Consider the following 8,812-nt stretch of genomic DNA (forward strand, 5'->3'; position numbering starts at 1 on the left):
ACTCATCACCGCCATAACCAACAAAGGCACATTTGTTGGACTTAGCATCAAGCTTACTTCTTTCAGCAGAGTAATGTGTACATAAGAAATACAACCAAACACTCTTAAGTGTGAAAGGTTTATTTCTTTCTTGCTCCAAACTCCTCTGGTATTCTGCCATCCAAGGAACTGAGGGCCCACGGTTGATCAAGTAAGCTGCAGTGTTGATTGCTTCAGCCCATAGAAATTTGGGCAAGCCGGCATGTATCCTCATACTTCTGGCACGTTCATTCAGAGTTCTGTTCATGCGCTCTGCTACACCATTATGTTGCGGTGTCTTGGGAACTGTTGTCTCCATCTTGATCCCATTGTTTGCACAGAAATCTCTGAATCTACTGTCTCTGTACTCTCCTCCATTGTCAGACCTCAACCGCTTGACTTTCAAACCAGTCTCATTTTCCACCATGGCCTTCCATTTTCTGAAGGTATCAAAGACTTCTGATTTCTTCTTCAGAAAATAAACCCACACCTTCCTTTGAATCATCGATGAAGGTGACATAATATAGTGAGCCTGCAAGAGATGGAACTGGGGATGGTCCCCATACATCAGTATGAATCAATTCTAACCTTTCTGTCTTGGGTGTCTTGCCAATCTTTGCAAAACTGACTTTCTTTTGTTTGCCAAAGATGCAATCCTCGCATAGTCCGACATCTACATTCTTTAGATCCGGCAGCTTCCCTTTTGACAAAAGTGTCTTCATCCCTTTCTCGCTCATATGCCGAGCCTTTGGTGCCATAGGTTTGATTTTCCATCAGCATCTGCTACTGCAATGATATTCTCTAAATTGGAGGTTACATAGAGAGTACCAGTCTTCTTACCACGAGCAATGACGAGTGCTCCTTTGGTAATCTTCCATTCACAGCCTGAAAAGGTTGTGCTATATCCTTCTCCATCAAGCTGTCCAACAGAAATCAGATTTCTTTTGAGGCCAGGAATATGTCTCACTCCTGTCAGCTTCCAGGTGGTCTGGTTTGGCACTTTAATCGGATGTCTCCTTTTCCGACGATCTTTAAGGTTTCATCATCAGCAAGATGAACCTTCCCAAATCACCACTGACATAGTTCTCCATGATTTCTTGGCATGGGGTGGAGTGGAAAGATGCCCCTGAATCCAAGATCCATGATTCAATCGGACTGTTGACGCTTAGAATCATGGCATCACCTGTCTCCTCTGTCACGTTGGCAGATTCCTGTGCACCGGTATCTTTCTTCAGTGCTCGGCAATCTCTTTTAAGTGACCTTTCTTGCCACAATTATAACAGGTAAAATCTTTCTTTCCCGTTCTAGATTTTTCCCGTCTGGATTTTGATCTGCCACGATTTGAATATCTTTCTGAAGTTCTTCCTCTAGACTCCGTGTGCAAGGCTGAGGAGGTTGATGCTTCACCCGATCTCTCCGTCGAATTTCTTCACTCAGTACCAGATCCCGAACATCGTCAAATTTTAATTTGCTGTTTCCCGACGAACTGCTGACTGCTGTAACAGTAGCATTCCAACTGTCTGGTAGATGATAAGAGAATTAAAGCTCGAACTTCATCATCGAACTCAATTTCCACTGAACTCAACTGGGTTGTGATTGTGTGAGTTCATTTAGGTGTTGTGCCACCGATGCCCTTTCCGTCATCCGTAAATTGAATAATCGCCTCATCAAATGAACTTTGTTTGAGGCCGATGGCTTCTCGTACATACTGGAGAGAGCCGCCATAAGACCCGCCGTGGTCTTTTCCTTTGCTATGTTAAAAGCAACATTGCGGGATAACGTCAGTCGGATAACTCCGAGGGCTTGTCTGTCGAGAAGAGCCCAATCTTCATCCTTCATGCCCTCTGGTGCTTTCCTGAGAGAGGTTGATATAGATTTTTCTGGTACAAAAAATCTTCAATCTGCATCTTCCAAAAGCCAAAGTCCGCACCATCGAACTTTTCAATTTTCACCTTCCCTTCGTCTGCAGCCATCGCTCCCACTCGAATCTGGCTTCGTTTGGATCGTTTCTGACAATTCTTGCGAATCACTGTGTATTAGAACACCACCGTCGACAAACTCGTATCGCCGACCGAATTTCACTATTCACGAAATTCACTATTCACGTGAATAGTAATGAATAGTAACCTCGCAGAAAATTTGACAAAATTCACAACCAAAAGCTCTGATTACCAGTGTTAGGAAAATAAATCGAGTACAAGTAATTTCCTTATAACCAGATTAGTGAGAATGCGAAATAAAAGCGGAAAAATAATACCCGAAAATTGATAACGGAGTTCAGCCAATTGTGCTTACGTCTCCGGGCTGCTGCAGATCTTTTACTAAGAGAGAAAATTTACAGGTGTTTACAAAACACTCACTACTCACAAGAAAGCTCTCTAGTATAGGAAGAAAGAAATGTTTTTGGGATGATTTTGAAGCTAAATGGGTAAGGGTATTTATAGTAGAAACTTAGGGACTAATCTTTGAAAATACCCTAAAGTGCAATGACTAAAGTGAATTTACCCATTCATATTTTCAACAAACATCTACCAAAATTTTACCAAACTTTGAAAAACATTTTTCAAAGAAACATTTACCAAACTTTGAAAAAACATTTTCCAAAGTTGGTTGCCAAACTTTGAAACTTTTAACAAGAGAGGATAGAGATGGTGAGGGTGTAAAGGAGATTAGAGATGAGGGTTTTGATGGGGTAGATTTAATAGTAGGTTGTGTAAGAGACGGGAGAGAGAGGAATAGGAGTGTATTGAAGTGGCGGAATTCGGCGCGGAGTACACGTTGCTTTCGGATCGGATGGGCAGGAGGTTGATGTTTGACGGCGATTTTGACATAGCTCAAGGAGGAGGAGATGATTATGGCCAAGCAAATGAGAAGCATGATTTGTCTTTATAATGTATGGAAGATATGGTCCGGGGAAAAGTCTGATTGGATTGTTTCAACTTAGGTGGGTCTCGGATAGGAGGAGATGTAGTATTCTTTGTAACTGTTGAGAGATGGCTGGTTTTTAGGAGTTTGATACATAATATCGAGAGAGTTAGGTTAGATCTACGTGAACAAGAAAATTAATTCGAGAAGGTGAGGTTTTAATCCGTCTTAGAGATAAAGAGAGGATTTCAAGCGACTAAAAAGGATAGTATTCAATCGATAAACTAGGGTCACTATTTATGTTAAGAGGTATTGTCGTGACAATAGTTGTATTAGATTTCTTACTAGAGATAATTTAGGAACATTTTAGTAAATCCTGTCGGGTAATATTTATCGCTATAGCAAATTCAACCCAAATACTCCATCAGAAATCTGATTGTGTGAGGTTGTTAGTGTATATTCAGAACTCGAACATTTATTCGTCTTAACAACTTTTATTTACTCGCTCTTGCAATTAATTTTGCCTTAACAATTTTTATTTGTTATTTACTCTTACATATTTTCTTGTCACGACAAAAATTATTTGCTCACTTCACTTGATACAATTCTTGCCTCAACAAATTTTTCATCTGTTCATACCATATGATATAGCTCTTTCTTCATTTGTTATATCATTAAATTTAGGCGTTTATAATTAGTTAGTGACATTTATTTCTAACTGTAACAATTATTAAAGAATTTCTCAATCTCTGTGGAGACGATATTAACTTACTATTCTATTACTTACATCGATTTTGTATATTTACACAAATTTACGTGCCACACTATACACATTTACACTTCAACCTGATTGCCCTTGCCGATAAAATTGTTTAAATGCTTAGAAGCATGCACTAAGAGAACACAATGAAGAAATCTAATGAATCTTCCCCAAACTGCAGGCTGTAGCATTACCCTGTAGGACCTGCTGGTCCCCTCACGATTCGATCGATCGTGGCTTTCCCTTCTTTCTGTGTCTGAGAACCCATTCTAAGAATTCTTGCAGTCTGATCATCAGAAAGCATTCCAAGAAACTTCTGTCCTTCACAAATCATACAAAGCTCCATTGGAAGGTAGCATGGTTTGCTCCTACTGATCTGCAAGCATGGCAAATTCCGGAATTGTATATAGTAATTATAGTGATCCTTGAAGTACTGCAGAAGCTTCAAATTCTTCCCATCCCTGTCTGCAAAGTAAAGGTTTTCGGTAGCTTCTTCTGTTAAGCCGTAAACTCGATATCTCTGGACCGTTTCTCTATGGCAAACGAAAACTCGGATATTCTTCAATGCCTTCTCCACTTCTTTCCTTTCTTCATTGGATAAGCTCCTCGTCTTCCTTTGAGTAAGGTCTCCAAGTCGATACGCTTCTGCAAGTAAGGGATTACTCCAATACTCTCATGGAAGGCAGTGATGGAGGAATCGACATTGAGAACAAGTCCTTGTGTCCGTCGAAGACTCTGAAAGAAACCTCTGCATCCGATATCTCCTCCTCCGATTTCCTTAGTACCTGCCATCAAGGATGCACGGGGACGGCAAACTTGTGCCGTTTCACGTACCCGATACGTCTCCGGTACGGGGACGACTGGGGTACGTACCGGGAACATGCCACAGTGGCAGGGTACGGCTGAACGACGCCGGGAACGTTTCACCGAGTCCTGGGGACGTTTTAGGGACGACATGTGACTTTCACATGCGTCCCCAGGATATTTTCGTCATTTTACAATAAAAAAAAACAAGAAAAGCATAACCTAATTGGAGGTTGGAGCTTTCTGCAATAATACAAAACCTAGTATTGGAGCTTTCGGCAGCAATTACTTTTGTTTCTTGAGCTTTTCAACAACAATCGGTCGTAACTGCTTCTGCTTCTTTTATCAACCAAGTACACTGTTGGGATAAACTTAAACAAGTCAGATTTTTCTGCTGCTCTTTTGCTGTAAGTATTTCAAGATCTAGTTGTATCTTTTTTGTGCTAATATCTTCAGACTTCAGTTGGGTTCTCAAGTGCTGCATCATGAGCTATTAGTGATAAGGCAATTTGGAATCCAATTTTGTTGCATTATGTTATTGTTCTCCATAAACAATATTCACCCTCAAATGGTCGCTACGAAAAACTTAAAAAAGGAATTCATAACTTTTTCTTTTTTAATATTTTAGTTTCAAGGAGATTTAGAACTTAGAAATATTTTCTGTTTCGTTTTCACTTTAACAACATGCTTATTCTGAAGATATAAAATTACGGATAGAATTTATAAATATTCATGACTCACGAGCCTGAAAAATGGTTGCTCACCACAATATTACGTATTAAAGAACTGAACGATGGAGCATATATATAATTATAAATATATGTGTATGTATTAGAGCTATCCAGATTCTATTTTTTTATAACTTTTGATGTAATGTCTTGTATAACTTCAAGGTTACACGACTACTCATTAAAACACTGTGAGTGTCATAGATAAAAAAATGGCCTTCAGAACACGCATGGTTATATGTATTTCAACTTCAGAGATACAATCTTTACAAAGTCTAATATTAGACATAGATTCTCGTGGCTTTATATGTGTTTCCCGTTAGCATTTAAGTCCCATAATATTAGACATATTATTTAATACGTAAATTATATAAAATAAATTTTACATGAGTTATTTAATAGTAGTTTATATATAATTATATTCGCATATCTTTTCGTCTTTTATATCTGTCTTTTATATTTGTATGCTTTGTTTTTAATTACATTCAATTGATGCATGATATTTAAACTCATTTAATTTTTTTATGTAAACAGGTTAATTTAGTATAAATATGACATCTCAAAGTGGTAGTGGGACTGGAAGTAATAGTGGGAGCGAGTCAATTTCAACGTCCCAAAATGATAATTTATCTCCATTGTGAAATTATGTGACAAAGATAGAAAAGCGAGGGACTGTTGGAGGAACTTGAAATTTTCGTTGCAACATTTACGGCGAAACTCGTAATGGAAGCTATACTAGGATAAAGACACATTTGCTTCAAATTTCAAGTGAAGGAGTTACAATTTGCAAAAAAATAATTAGAAATCAAAAACTTGAAATGGTAAGATTGGTAGAAGAGTGGGAGAATAGAAAGAAACAAGAAGTAACAATCTAATATTGTTGTTTGAGTCTTGATATTTGATATTATTTATAATTTTTTTATATATATTTATAATTTTAAAATTATTTTATATGCCCGTTCCCATACCCTATAATTTTCAAAATTATCGTTTTCCGTCCCCGTGCAACATAGCCTGCCATCGAACTCTAATAAAAATATCTACGTACAGATATACACTTCTCCATTGGACTCTCCCTTCATTGCTTATGTAGCTACTCAAATTCTTTCCATCAAATTTGGAGACATGCCTGATATTAACTCGAAACACTTTGAGCTGAGTCCGGTTCTGTTGGAAGCCGTTCGTTTCTCCGAGAGGAAAAACTGAATTCGCAGTGGGAATCGGAAGACTAACAAAGAACTCGAGATTATCGCTTTCTAATTCAATAGGGCTATATAAATTCTTTCTACCATCATATGCTGGATGAGCACCAGAAAACAAACCAGAGTTTGTTTCCACCAGCTTCTGTTTGATCATTCTAGCAACATACTTAGAAGGATTTGGAGATTTCTCAACATTGTAATGGTAAATTTTCAGAGAAAGATCAATTTTACAAGGAAATGGTTGGCAAGGAGAGAAATTACTGGCCCTTCTACACCACCAGGATCTGGTCTCTTTACAGCCACTAGTGCTGCGTTTTCAGTACTAGTACTCAACTTTCTTCCATCGCATACTTTAGATGGCAAAACTTTCCTCCATTGAAGCCCCTCTGGAGCTGCTGAAATTTATTAAGATAGACAAGTGAAGGACTTGAATGTAAATACTTGTACACGAAGTTTAAACAAAAGAATATCTAAATCATTTCCAGCTATAAAGTATTCATTTTCGCATTGAACTTCAAATGGAAAGGCCAAAAAAAGGAAAGAAATGGAACATAACAAAAAAGATTCTTTTTTTTCAATCTTTAGAGTCGCCTGGTGGTGTCATTGATAGAACTGGGAATTGGCTATCAGAGATAGAAGAGGTAGCAAAAGGAAGACCATAAGCCTCACTTGAAAGATTCTTCGGCAAGTGGGGTATTGTTCGAAAGGTTTGGTTCTGAAAGAGAGGTGGGGTTAAAGCAAGCTGCAAAGGTATCGGAGGAGACAAAGAAGCAGGATAGTAATAGTAGCCATGGAAGTGATGAGTTGAGTATTGCAGCAATGGATGCTCATGAGGGTTGTTTATCAAGCCTTTGAAAGCCCTGGGTTTGGTGTTGCATTTTTTGCTCCATGATGCTCTCCTGTTTCTTCCATTGCTTGGTTCAGTTGGTTTCATGAGAAAGCTTGCTTCTTGATGATGATGATGATGATGGAATTGGAACAGCTGGGAGCTTGGGTTTAAAAAGGAAGTGAAAAGGGAATAACAAAAACAAAAAAAAGGTAAAAAGACTATTTGGCCATTTGTATTTGTACGGAAGGATCAAAGAGCATTTGCAGAGATTAATGCTACTGATATTATACTCTTAAATAAACCCATTGACTACCTATCACACACATTAAGCTATGCTACTCTCTCTAGTCTAGCACTCTAGCTACTCCTTTCTCGTTTTAGCTTCTATTAATATATAATATATATTTTATCACGGTCTAATCTAATACGTCTTAGGAATATAATCCAAATTATATTTAAATATTAAAACGTAGAATGTCCAATTGTGTGATCAACTTGGCGTGGGGTCACTTGTACACGCCACTCGCTAGCAGATCAATCATCATATTTTTAATCTTGCATTCTTGTCTTTGGATATAATGCCATGGGAATACATTTGTGCAAAAGTATAGTAAGTTATAATTTATAGTAAATTAAAATTAATCATATGATTTTGATAGATTATTTTTTTATATAATTTTACCAATCCTCTATTACGATAATTGACAATTTTTATATGTTTAAGTATGACAAAAAATAAAGAAAATTGTATAATATTGATCTATCTGTAGAAGAAAGTTTATATATGTGTGCTTTTAAAGAAATCATGTCAAATCATACGATGAAAATTTGATCTCTTAACTGGAAATGCACATTTAAAATAGAATGAGTATAAAATATCATCAAAAAGTTAGGATATTACAAGTATTTGAATTTTTTAATTAATCACTCGTATCCGATTTATTGAAAAAATAATTAAGTACATCTAATTAAAGTTTAAACTTCTTTTACACCTATTTAAGTTCATTCCATTAGATAAAATGGTATATTATAATTTATCAATAAGATTTGATGATCAAAATTGATCAAAATTTTAACTAATATTATATAATTTATCAATTTAAAGAACTAATTTTTTTTTAAAGAAATAGATCTCATTAAAAACTCCTCTTAACTAACACCAAGTGTTGAACCTACGAAAAAAAAAAGTGGCCAAACTATATAAATGAAATAACCTTACATCATTCGCCATTTTTGAAGAGATAATCTCCGGATAAATTGAGTGAAAAATAATGACGGCAAAGATTTAATGGCCCATGTAGCTAAACTATCTGCAACGGTGTTATATGACCTTTGAACTAAAGGAATATAAAAACTTGGGAACATTATTTTCAAGTACTAGGATTTGGACACACTTATGCCCATTATAATAAATACTAAACCTATTGGAAGTGCATAGTATGAAGACCCATACAATTTCATTTTCACAACGTAATTTATTTCAAGGAATAATTACATATTAGACATCTTTCTGTAGAGCTTTTGATTGAATCATGTCAAAGAAATATTTAATGACAAAACTAGGTTTGTTAACATGAAATTTTGGGGACAAAGTTTGGAAGGTTTA

At 36.6% G+C, this 8,812-nt stretch overlaps 1 pseudogene; it reads right to left on the minus strand.

Annotated features, from left to right (window-relative positions):
• Window positions 1-3,833: 3,833 nt before the first annotated feature.
• On the minus strand, window positions 3,834-7,289 carry LOC120170981 (annotated as a pseudogene).
• Window positions 7,290-8,812: the final 1,523 nt, after the last annotated feature.

The sequence above is a fragment of the Hibiscus syriacus genome, unplaced genomic scaffold (assembly GCF_006381635.1).
Source record: "Hibiscus syriacus cultivar Baekdansim isolate YM2019G1 unplaced genomic scaffold, ASM638163v2 tig00111799_pilon, whole genome shotgun sequence".
NCBI lineage: Eukaryota > Viridiplantae > Streptophyta > Magnoliopsida > Malvales > Malvaceae > Hibiscus > Hibiscus syriacus.